Here is a 12,247-nt window from a genome sequence, read left to right on the forward strand (position 1 = left end):
AGTGTGATACTATTTGCTAGATAAAATTGGATTTACTTTCCTTGACATGTTTATCACATTGTGGTGATACTGAAAATACTCAAGTACTGAATATTATGAGTCAGTTCAGACTTTGGGTTAAGCAAAACCATACTTCCAAATATTTCAGAACTTGTCTCGTACTTTGTAATGTCAATAGAGTACAAGGAGCTTACAGAACTGCCAAACCATTTCTTTTGTACAGTTCAAAATATGTCATTGTAGTGCAATGTAATGCCCATCAAAAGAGCTAGCTTAAAAAAAATCCTCAACACACCCATGTTAAGATCAGACACTTCGGTATTTGTGTAAAACGACATTTGAAATAAGTTGATGATGTCAGAGAAGACAAGAAGAAAACTGCTAATAGCTCAACCCTGTTGCATGGCTTTGGTATCTGACATAAAAGTTTGCGATTTTGCAGCCTGAGGCTCAAGTGCTACGTTGCAAGGAAAAGGGATGGATTCTTCCACCCACACACCACTCGTGACCGAGTCAAGACCTGAGGAGCTTTGGGGAAATATAATGAGACCAAAAAATGTGTATGAACTTTACTATAGGACATCAAAATAAATTTCATATGTTAAAAAGTGGCACATTCTTTGCATATAACTGGCAATTGCAAATGTTATGTTTTGATTATTGAAGTTGCTCTTTGAAGTATGAAAGCGCCTTTTATGGCAGTCTGAGTTCTACAACATATTTCAAGGAATTAATTTAGTTATTTTGGATTTTTTCCTTTTTTTTTTTTTTTTTTTTTAAATCCAACCAGCTCTGTTTTTGAGATGCAGGAAATGTAGAAGTTGTTGAGGAAGATAATTTAAACGCAGCTGTCTGCACATTGAACTCATTTGTGTTTGCGACTCGTGCAAACTTTCACAAACCAAGCATGGCAACTGAAAAGAACTTAGTTTCTCCAAAGCAGTAAACAACCTAGCATTGCAGTAATTATGCTATGGATTGATTGCTTGTTTGTGAAAATTGACAAGCTAAAGAAAGCTTCCAACTTTAAAGCTTTTAATGGACTGATTTGTTTTTTTAATCCATTACATCTTTGTAGATATTTGTAAAGGGTTGAAAATCTTTCTTAATAGATTTTTGCCCGGTCATTACATTCCATTGTACCCTGTCTAGTTACTTACTGGTTTATACAGAGAGTGAAGCTTTGGGTCTGAAATTTTAAAGTACCTTGAAAATAACCTGGATGACTGAAGAATGGTGTTAGGGTTTTGGACTCCAGTGTATTTCTCAATCTCTTTTCCTGATGGTGTTTCAACTCTTAAAAAGTATTGAAGTATTCTGTGTCATAGAAAATAGTTTAATGCTTAATACACCTTTCCCAGGCAGGTGGGATGTCTCATTCCAGTTCCTTTTCTACTACATAGTTAAGCAAAGTGGAATAGCATCAAGAGAAAAAGTGAGAAGTCCACCATGAACTGTGTGGGTTTGGGTTTTTTCCTTTTTTTGTTTGTTGGTTGGTTTTTTTTCCCCCTCTGATATCTCTAGAGGTCCCTGAAACTGAATTATAATGATCTGTTCAAACAAAATGTTTTGTTAACTCCAAACCAAAATATAATTTGGGGTTTTTCTTCTTAGTTTTTCTTTAAAGCAAGATAATTCAGGGGAAAATATAGATGTACTTTTTTGGTGTTATTTTGGCAGCCAGACTTACCAAGATGTTTGCTTTACTCAGTGATAAGTAAAATAGAATAGATGGCCTACATAAAGCTTGAAGAACAGTTTTATTGTTCAGTAAAAGCTAGAATCAATGTAAAACTTCTATCTGTATAGATCTCTAGTCCATGAAGCCATATGCTTTATGCTGTGGAAAAGGCATTTGTTTTATCTTCCCACACAAACAATTACTTGTGAGTCACTGAAGGACAGAGTGAGTGTAACGAGTGACAGTGAAGAATCTCAGGGTTTAGTTTTAAGTTCACTATTAATTTCAAACAATATTGAATTAGTTTGAGGCATTCTAGCTATGCATATATATAAAATTAGATTTTTATCCTAGAAAGGAGGTTACTGATAAAATGAAACATCTCTTAGAGGACTTCAATAAAACCCTCTTTAAAAACCCAACCCTTAAACAGAGTAATAGAGGAGTAGAACTTTCTGTGGTCATTGTGTGCATTTCATATGCAGATCTTTATGTCCACACGAGCGTGCACAGACGTTTGCAGAAATGTGAGTGTCTGAAGCAATACTCTTAACTCAGTTAAATTTCATAGCAAAACTCCACAGACTGGTACAACCAGCTTTTGCATGTGGTGTCGTCTTTTGCTTTCTTTTTGTTCCTGTGTATAAACAAGCTTGGATTATTAGCTTACTCTGAGTGCATAAGTCGTCTAGGTATCTGACAGCACTGATAATAAATTTTTATACCATCTCCTGCAAACCCTAGCTAAACAAAGATAATATTGCTTAAGGATCAGTTATCAATAGACAATGCTGGGCTTTATGACCACTTCATATTAAAAAAAAAAAGAAGTGTAATTTCATGACATGGTGACAAATGCTACATTTTTGAAATAATTAATAAAATCATGTAGCTGTGGTCCTTTTTGAATGAATTTTTTGCTTAAATGTTCTGACTTGGGATATTGAGTGTCTTTCACATTGCATTTTAGCACTTTAGGCACATGCTTATTAACCTCTTAAGAACTGGTGGAATAAATATATAATATCTTTTGTGATCTTTTGAGACATTTTTTTATGCCGTATACCTGGAAGTGTAGAGGTGTTTGACTATAGTAAGCAATTTAGTTTCATAAATACAGGAAACTATAAAATACTACAGGCCAGGCAGTCTCATTTGTGGGTATAACTTCTTTGTGTAGGGATTTTCCTGTTTGCAGAATAAACCTCTGATAACAGAACACAATTGGAATGGTTCATCAAAAATGCAGAAAGTGGGAGCTCCTTTTCACAGCTACCTGCTAGTGCACTCTGCATTAATCTCCCAAAGCAAAAGCATGTAAAATTTACTCCCAACAGTCTTTTGAGTTGCTTCATAAGGGATGATGGGTATCTAGCATAGTGCTTGCATGTTTGGGAGGCCTGGCTGTCTCTCCTGTGCCCCCAGGCTACTCTTGGCCCAGCAGAGCATTTCTCATAGCTGCAGAGCCTCTGCTCTTGCTCCCTCAGGTGGGCTTCGCCTGGGCTGTCGGCACTGGGCATATCCAGCCATGTCCCTCCACAGCTTTTCCAGGGGACCTTGGGTGTAAGTATGTGGGCCAGGGCTGATGGCATCAACTTGTCTCTAATCGGGCATGGGACATCTCAGTGTTTTGCCTCTCCTCCCTCCCAGCAGTCTTTCCTGGTAGAAACTTTGGGCTCTTTTGTAGTAGATGATCAGACACTGTGATGGTAGTGTAGTATTAATTAGAATTTCTTCTGAGAACAACCTAATCAATGGAAAGCTATTTTATAGCAGAGTAATTCAGAGGCAGGGAGGAGCTTTGATGATTGATCATTTAAGGAAAATCATTGAATTTCATTTACTATTGCATGCAACTTTCAAACTTTTGTGATCAAGTAGCTGATTTTAACTTTCTTAAGAAACTCAAAACTCAGCTCTTTTGCTCTTCATGGACTTGTCTCTGTGAAAATATCCTTACAAAGAATGGAAAACCTCTTTATAATTCCACTGAATCAGTTGTGATGTCCAGAGTAAATGTTTTGGTTGCCTTGGAAATCCAGCATTTGTCATTTGTGTTCTCCAGGCAAAAGTTTTTGAAGTTGTCTATTTAAATTAAATCTTCACTTCCCTTGAGTTTGCTTATTTCCTCTTGCAGGATGGAGTACTTCTTATGGAATATTAAGTATGATGTTGACAGATGCCAGTTACACTCATGGCTTCTGCAGGGTAACATTATCTTCTAAAAAGTATGAAAATCTGCTAAATTTCTAAAGGAGTGGAAGATCTTGAAGCAGTCAAATGACAATCAGGTTTTAGAAGAGTTACTTTTTAAGTGCTACTTGTATATCTGACAAACCCTGATTCTATGTGCAACAGGCGTACTGCTGATAGGGCTAATTTTGCTGTGTGAAGGGAAAATCCTACCTATTTCAGAAATATGCTACTGTAAGTCCTAGAAATCAGCAGGGAGAACACATTGATGTGTTTTCTGTGTTTACTCTGAGTCATTGCTACTTACCTTATTTCAAAAACTGAGCAAAGGGAGAAGAGATAAGGGTGGTGTTTAGAATTGGACAGAGTCATGTGTAACTGTTTAGCAACAGTATTTTTTTATCATACTGTGGATTAACACAGGAACATGTCTAAAAATCATAACTCAGGATTGCTTCTTTGGGAACCTCTCACTTGGATTGCAAGTTTCTTATTGCAAGCACATATCTGCAAGTTACCTGTGTCAGAACCACTGTAAAAATTTAATCCTAAAATTTTGTAATGACTTTTCCATGCTCACCTTAGTTCAACATAAGGCAACAACATCTAATGCTATTTTCAGATGAGCAAGTTGTATGGCACATGGTGAGTATTTAAAGTACAAACTTGAAAGGTAGGAAAACTAAATTCAGCCTCTGAGATTTACTTCAGAGCCATGAGTCCATCTGTATTGGGCTTGCATGGCAAGGTTTTGGTAGCGGGGGGGCTACAGTGGTGGCTGCTGTGAGAAGCTGCTAGAAGCTTCCCCTATGTCCAATGGAGCCAATGTCAGCTGGTTCCAAGATGGACCCATCGCTGGCCAAGGCTGAGCCCATCAGTGATGGTGGTACCGCCTCTGGGATAACCTATTTATAAGAAAGGGGGGGAAAAAAATGGAGGAGAGCAATTGCAGCCAGAGAGAGGAGTGAGAATATGTGAGAGAAGCAATTCTACAGACACCAAGTGAAGAAGGAGGGGGAGGAGGTGCTCCAGGTGCCAGAGGAGAGATTCCTCTGCAGCCTGGCAGCCCATGGAGGTCCACCGTGGAGCAGATCTCCACCTGCAGCCTGGGGAGGACCCCACACCAGAGCAGGTGGATGTGCATGAAGGAGACTGTGACCCTGTGGGAAGCCCAGGCTGGAGCAGGCTCCTGTCAGGACCTGTGGACCCATGGAGAGAGGAGCCCACACTGGAGCAGGTTTGCTGGCAGGACTTGTGACCTTGTGGAAGGGACCCACGCTGAAGCAGTCTGTTCCTGAAGGACTGTACCCCGTAGAAGGGACCCACGCTGGGGCAGTTCATGAAGAACTGCAGCCTGTGGGAAGGACTCATGTTGGAGAAGTTCATGGAGGACTGTCTCCCATGGGAGGGACCCCACACTGAAGCAGGAGAAGAGTGTGATGAATCCTCCCCCTGAGGAGGGAGGAGCAACAGAAACAATATGTGGTGAACTGACCACAACCCCCATTCCCTGTCCCTCTGCACCACTGAGGTGGAGGAGGTAGGGAAAATTGGGAATAAAGTTGAGCCCAGGAAGAAGGGAGGGGTGGGAAGAAGGTGTTTTTAAGATCTGATTTTATTTCTCATTACCCTACTCTGATTTGATTTGTAATAAATCAGACTTATTTCCACAAGTCGATTACTGTTTTGCCCGTGAGAGTAAGTGGTGAGTGATCTCCCTGTACTTATCTTAACCCACAAGCCTTTTGTTATATTTTCTCTCCCCTATCAAGCTAAAGAGGAGGGGAGTGTTAGGGTGGCTTTAGTGGGCACCTGGCATCCAGCCAGCATCAACCCTCCACACTGTCCTTGGACAGATCACTTGACATTTGATATTTGCCTTTAAATTTTAGGTGATACTTGGTTTGTTTCTGGTAACAGTAGTTGTTTTACTTTTTAAAGTTCATAAATTGCTTTAAAAATACCTGTTTTACACATAACAAATGCTAGTATTTGATTGATTTTCAACTGCAAATGTTGTATGTGTGTGCTAGGACTGGAGTTATTCATGCCTAAAACTGGGTGTTTAGCGAGAGGATCTCTGTGTGAAAGACAGATGTGCTCACATCCAGAGCTGGATGTAGGTTTGTAAAACAGTCACCCTTAGCAAGCCTTTGCCTGTGGATTCTCTGCAGCAGCCGAAGTGTAGAAGTAATACAGTTTTTCTTTCCTAAATTAGAAAAATGAGGGCCATTCTGTATGGCATCATTCCCCATGACTGGCTCAGAGACGTCTCAGCTGTGTTTTAAGCACTGCATATGAGGTTTGGGATTCCCCCAAGGGAAGCCTGGAAGAGCCGCTGGCTTCGATCGTGTAGCAGGATGGCTCCTGAAACAGTTTCAGTTTACAATAGGGAAACACTAGAGAGGAAAACCTTCATAAACCCATGCAGAGAGGGGGTATTGGTCATTCCAGTGATATTCCCAAGACACCCAGTGTGCTTTCCAGTTAGTGATTTGTACAATTGTAGTGATCATACTTTTTTCCTCAGAGAAAAAATGGTGTTTAACCTCCTGTTGTGTATGCGAAGTAGAATTTTTAAATAATTATATTACTGTTTCACCTTTATATAGATTTCTTTTCCTTGTCCCCGTCGTTTAATTTGAATTTCACTGACAGAGGATGGAGCCTTTTTGATTATTGGCTGTATATTGAAGGGATTTATACTGTGTCTGGCCTTCCCCTACCTCAGTCCCCATGAACCAACACATAAACAGGCAAGAAAAAGGTGGGGAGCTCTGTGGAGGCCATAGGTGGAGGCACTGATCTGTAAGTCCTGTTACATGTGTAAGTCTATGAACATTAGATCAGCTGTCCCTAACATAGAGCACAGCATACCTTTTATAGCATAGTGTCCTGGGGTATGTGGTACTCTCAGAGAGTAAAGACAGGGTTCCCTCCTCAGGAATTAACTTATAGAAATAGATATTTCCAACAGAAAATACGAAGCAAAGCAACAGCTGCAATTAACCTGGATCCTTTCGTACTGGTTTAGAGCCAAGTGGTGCCTGAAGGCAATGGAGGAAGGGAATGAGCATACTTCTTACTGTGGAAGAGGATCACTGTTAGCGCACCATGTCTGAGAAGCAGGTTTGTACCTGAGGGCATGCATGGGAGGGAGCCCTGTGAAGTTAGCAAGGGTCAAACCATTTCTGGCATTTAGAAACCAACCACGCTGATCAGCTCCAGGTGGTGAAATAGCAAGGGAGAAGTTTACTTCTGTTTATGAACTAGTATGGAAGAGATGTGGAGTGTGGAAATTGGCCTGGGTTGGCAGGACCAGTGCAGTTCACTTCACAAGTGTGAAGACAGTATAACGAAACCAAAGTATTTACAAATGACATGCACACATGGCATGGGTGAGCAGCCTTGTGAACACTTTTCACAGAATCACAGAATATTTGAGGTTGGAAGACATCTCTGGAGGTCATCTGGTCCAACCCTCCCACTGAGGCAGGGCCACCTAGAGCCAGTGTGGTGCTTTAGTCCCTGCCAGAGTCTGAGACCACGCGGCCGCTGCCCCTCCCCCACAAAGTGAGTGAAATACAAAGCCCCGGGGCTGAGATAAGGACAGGTTTAATACAACAGTGCAACAGCAACACAACAAAAAACAACAATAACAATAAGAATAACAGTAATAACAATGAACAGAGCAAAATATCTACCGATACAGCAGTGAGAGCAGAGGAGTCACATAACACACGCGATAACCGATAACCAACTGTCCCGCGCTGCCGCGCTTTGGTGCCAGGACGTGATGTCAGCATGGTATATAAATAACCCGGCTAGAGCTTCCCCCCACTGCTGGGGAAACTTAACCCTATCCTGAGTATCTGCAAGGATAGAGACCCCACAACCTCCCTGAGCAACCTGTGCCAGTGCTCAGTCACCCTCACAATGAAAAAGTGTTTCCTGATGTTCAGAGGGAACCTCCTGTATTTCAGTGCCCATTGCCTCTGGTCCTGTCACTGGGCACCCCTGAGATGAGCCTGGCTCCACCCTCTTTATATGCTCCCTTCAGATATTTATATACATTAAAAGATTCCCCCCCCTGAGCCTTTTCCAGTCTGAACAGTCCCAGCTCTCTCAGCCTTTCCTCATGTAAAAGATGCTCCAGTCCCTTCATCATCTTTGTGGCCTTTCATTGGACTCTCTCGGGTATATCCATGTCTCTCTTCTACTAAGGAGCCTGGAACTGGACACAGCACTCCAGGTGTGGCCTCACCAATGCTGTTTTCTTTGTGTGTTTTTATTGTAGCTCTCTCTTTTGCTTCTCACCTTCATCTTCCAGCTCGTAGTAAGTGCTGGTGGAAAAAAGCAAAGGGAGTGGAGGCTCCACATGCCCTCCACCAAACTGCTTGAGGTAGCTCTGTACCTCTTGGCTACTTTTCCATTTGTGAGACAGCAGTGGGAAGGAGGGAAGGAAATCTCACTCGGGTTCTGGGAATAGTTGTCTTCTAATTGTATCGACAGCACCAAGTCCTGATGAAATCTTCAAATTGCTTGGTCTTGGTTACGGTTTTTTTTCCATCTGAAGGAAATAAATATGATAATACTACCTACTTCCTGGCAGATGACTGATCAACCTCTCGTGCTAGACAGTTTACGTCATTGAAATGAACCAGCATGAACTTTTAAAAAAATAATTTCAGGAGTACTTGCCATCTGCTCTACAGGTCTTGATATAGAAAATATGGCTATTTTTCAGTGAGGAATTTGAATGGAGCCTAATGTAGCTATAACAAGTCTTAACAGTAGGGGCAGTAATCTAGCTATGGCATCACAGAGCTAACAAGCTAATTTAACGTGCTTCTCTGATTTACGTAGCTGCAACATACTTAATTATCTTTGACGTGTGTGTGTGTGTCTCCAGGCTTTTGGGAATTATTTACAACATGCTCCCTGTTACACCATATATATTTGACTTCTTATTTAATTAGATGTCAGGAGACCTGTGTAGCTAAAGAGGTCTTGTGGATAAAAGACACTAATGGCATGCCTGTTTTAAGTCATCAATTTAAAACTTGGGGTGGAGCCCTACACATAACAGTTGTAGTTATTTAGAACAAGGTAGCTTGAATGTCTCTAGTTAAAGAAATGGGACTTGTATATGCTGTGCATGAATACAGTACAAGAAAATTCCAGATCTTGCAGGGGCCCCAGTGTAGTGCCTCTAACAATGGAGTTATTTTAAAATCTGTTTTCCAGTTAAGTATTTGTGACATGCATTTTGATGTCTATGTTGTTTAGTCTGTGGATGGATAGATATAAGTTAGCAGGAGGGGTACACATGCAAGATGTTTTATTGTGAAAAATTGAAATCGTGACTCCCCTGCAGGACATAGAAAGCTAGCTAGAGTCAAAGAGACATGCTCACACTGTCTGCCATACGTGCCTGCCTGCCTGGCATGGCAGACTGCCTGTTTTAGATGCTTTATCCTGGGTAGTGCACCTACTTTTCTCCCATCAATGGTATATGAGGTGGTGGCTGGCAGTCTAGATAGCTCATTGCTCTCTTGACCTTTCAGCACTACAGTAGTTATGACAACTCAATTAAGCACTCCTAGCAGGCAGGAGTTAATTTTAGTCCAATGATGTTTTGATAGGAACCCTCCACACAGGGAAACCAAGGGCTAAAAATCCTGTTTCATATTATCTGATCTGAAACTTCTTTGATAATCTCTTCCAGGCACAATTCCTTTTTTCTTTTTTTTATCTTCTCTTACTTTACAGTTGTGTGTTTATGTCTGGGAATACATTTTTGTTTTCCAGTAGGTTACAATAAGTAGGTCTGATGAACAAGTTCAGAAACAGCTGATCAGACTAAACCTATTATTTATTTTTATTCAGTATTGGCTGTCAGGAAGTCTATCACAGAAAAAAAAAAAATCCATCTACCTCTTTACTGAAGCCATGGGCATCTGTTTTCATGAAGATATGTCTCCTCTAAATTATAAACAAGCTCTGGGCAACTGGACTGACAAAATGAAGTGGTGTTTGTTTACTTATACTACATGTTACTTTCCAGATAACAACTTTAGCTGATGAATAAGAATTACGAAATGCTGGGGATAGTTAATTCATCTTCCACAGGAGTCATTAATTCTTTTTTTCAGCAAGTCTTTTATTTACATAGAAACAGGTAATGATAGCCATGACAAGCTTGTTTATTTTAACTGTCTCTGACCAGATTAATATCTAAGATTTCTGTGGGGAGAAGATTTAGCAAAACTTGGGTGTTATGATTGCTGTAACTACAGGACTATAGGAACTATCACTTTTAAAAGCTTTTCTCTTAGAAAAGAAATAATGAAACCCCTGAGAAATTCTCCTGTGCATGTTTCATTGTACATTGTCATTTACAACACAATGTGAATCTATATGTTTTCATTTAGCAATGCATAGGACTTTTGGGGATTTAAAATGCTAGAATAACATACTATATTTTATGATGTACGATACAGTTTTAGTGTTCTATTAGATCTTACAAGCAAATCAAATGGAGGTAATAAGCATCGGTTTTAATACATTTTTGTCTTTTTTTAAGGCAGCTTCTGTGTTCCAAATATCTGGACAAATTTTCTTAATAAAAAGAAACGCTTTAAATCAAACTGTTTGTTTAATGGTACAGTCAGAGAAACGGTGCAGAAATCCAAACTGAGAGTGCAGCCTACTCAGTTGAGCTCTTAAGTCTAAGGGCAGGTAAATTTTAAGCAGAGGGAACAATAGCAGGCTGGTTTATAGGAGCAAGGCTGATACATGCATAACTATTATTAGAGTATTATAATATAAGAATATAATTGTATTGCAAAGCTATTCCTTTAAGGAACAACTAAATATGATAGGAAAAAGGTCTCTGCATGTATTTTTATAAAGTGCATTTGCCTGAAAGTAAATGAGAAACTTAATTTTTTCTTCACTGGAAGTAATTAAGGTTTTTTCATGTGCAGAAATGGGCTTTACTAAAATTGGCTTTGTGCTGAACTTGATACAGTTGTATTTGTAGAAACTTGTAGAAACAGTTCAGCAGGCTAATTTTTGAGGCTAAATGTCATATAACTTCTTAGTTTATCTTAAGATGTTAGATTACTCTTTGAATTTCCTTATGTTTTTTCTGGTGTAGGAGATTAACAAGTAAAATTTTATAAAGTTGCAAAATTTTCATCCATGGGGATTTTCAAAACGCAAGTAGACAAGGCTGTGAGCAAGCTAATCTGTTTTTGAATCTGGCACTGCATTGGGCAGGAGGTTGGACTAGAAGTCCTGTCCTCCAGATGTTCCCTCCCCAACCTATTTTTTTCTGTGATTCTATTCAGAGAATACAGGCTATATAGAAATCTTATTGGCACCAAAGTAGAAATTCCAATGTTTTAGAAGTCAAAACTGTTAGAAGTCTTCATCTTGTGCAGCAGTTGCCCGCGATTTAGTTCCCATTGCTGAAGGATACCCTATATAATTCTGAAATTTTAGGCCTCTAATCTGTAATTCACTGTGATTCTTTTGCCTTCATCTGCATTCCGTATAAATATAGTGATATATCTATAAAGTGAGATCTGAAGGACAAGGACATTGAATTGTTGCTGAAATATAGTCAATTTATCATATGTGTCATATTGTGGTTATACCCCATATATTTATGAAAGTTGTATTCTGCTTCCCTTAATTACCCTGTGGTCTTTCTAAAATGGAATTATTCATATTGTTTGCTGTAATTCTGTTATTTGTTATATGGGTGTCCTGGCAAGAACATGGGTGGCCTTCAGAGATGCTTAAGCAAAATCATAAGACTCATTGTACAATACTAGCACCATATGTCAAATTTTGCTTTCACTGATCGACATTTCACTAGAATTTAACAGCAAGAAAATGTGCTTTTTTTTAAACAATCACCACATACACCTACTGCTGATATCAGATAATAACTTAAACTGCTTTGCCTTCTGAATATAAGAGTTTTCCCACGCATGCACGAATGTTATTCCACCCCCCCCCCCCCCCCCCCAATTTGTAAGGAAAAGTGAATAATTCTGTTCAGCTGTATCTTGTTAGTACAAAATAATGTTCTGATCAGTTTGGATCCAAAGGTTTGGTGGAATTTGCGGGCAAGAACATCTGGGAAATGGTCTGGATGGGACTGTCCTCTGTCTGTTGAGGGAGAAAATACAATGCAACTGATACCATTTTCTCTATCTGTTGTTGCCTTGTCAGCACAGGAATAAAATTTGAGATCTTTCTGTAATCAAATGCCTCCCAATGAAATGAATACATTTAAAAAAAAACCCAAACACCACAAGTTGTTCTGTTTTGCTTAGGGCTATTTTAAATAAACCTGGA

At 39.7% G+C, this 12,247-nt stretch overlaps 1 protein-coding gene across 6 annotated transcripts in view; it reads left to right on the top strand.

The window, feature by feature from the left end:
- CACNB2 (calcium voltage-gated channel auxiliary subunit beta 2) overlaps nucleotides 1-12,247 on the top strand; it is a 257,850-nt gene that overhangs the window by 146,785 nt on the left and 98,818 nt on the right. The window lies entirely within an intron of this gene.

The sequence above is a fragment of the Strix uralensis genome, chromosome 1 (genome assembly GCF_047716275.1).
Source record: "Strix uralensis isolate ZFMK-TIS-50842 chromosome 1, bStrUra1, whole genome shotgun sequence".
Taxonomy (NCBI): domain Eukaryota; kingdom Metazoa; phylum Chordata; class Aves; order Strigiformes; family Strigidae; genus Strix; species Strix uralensis.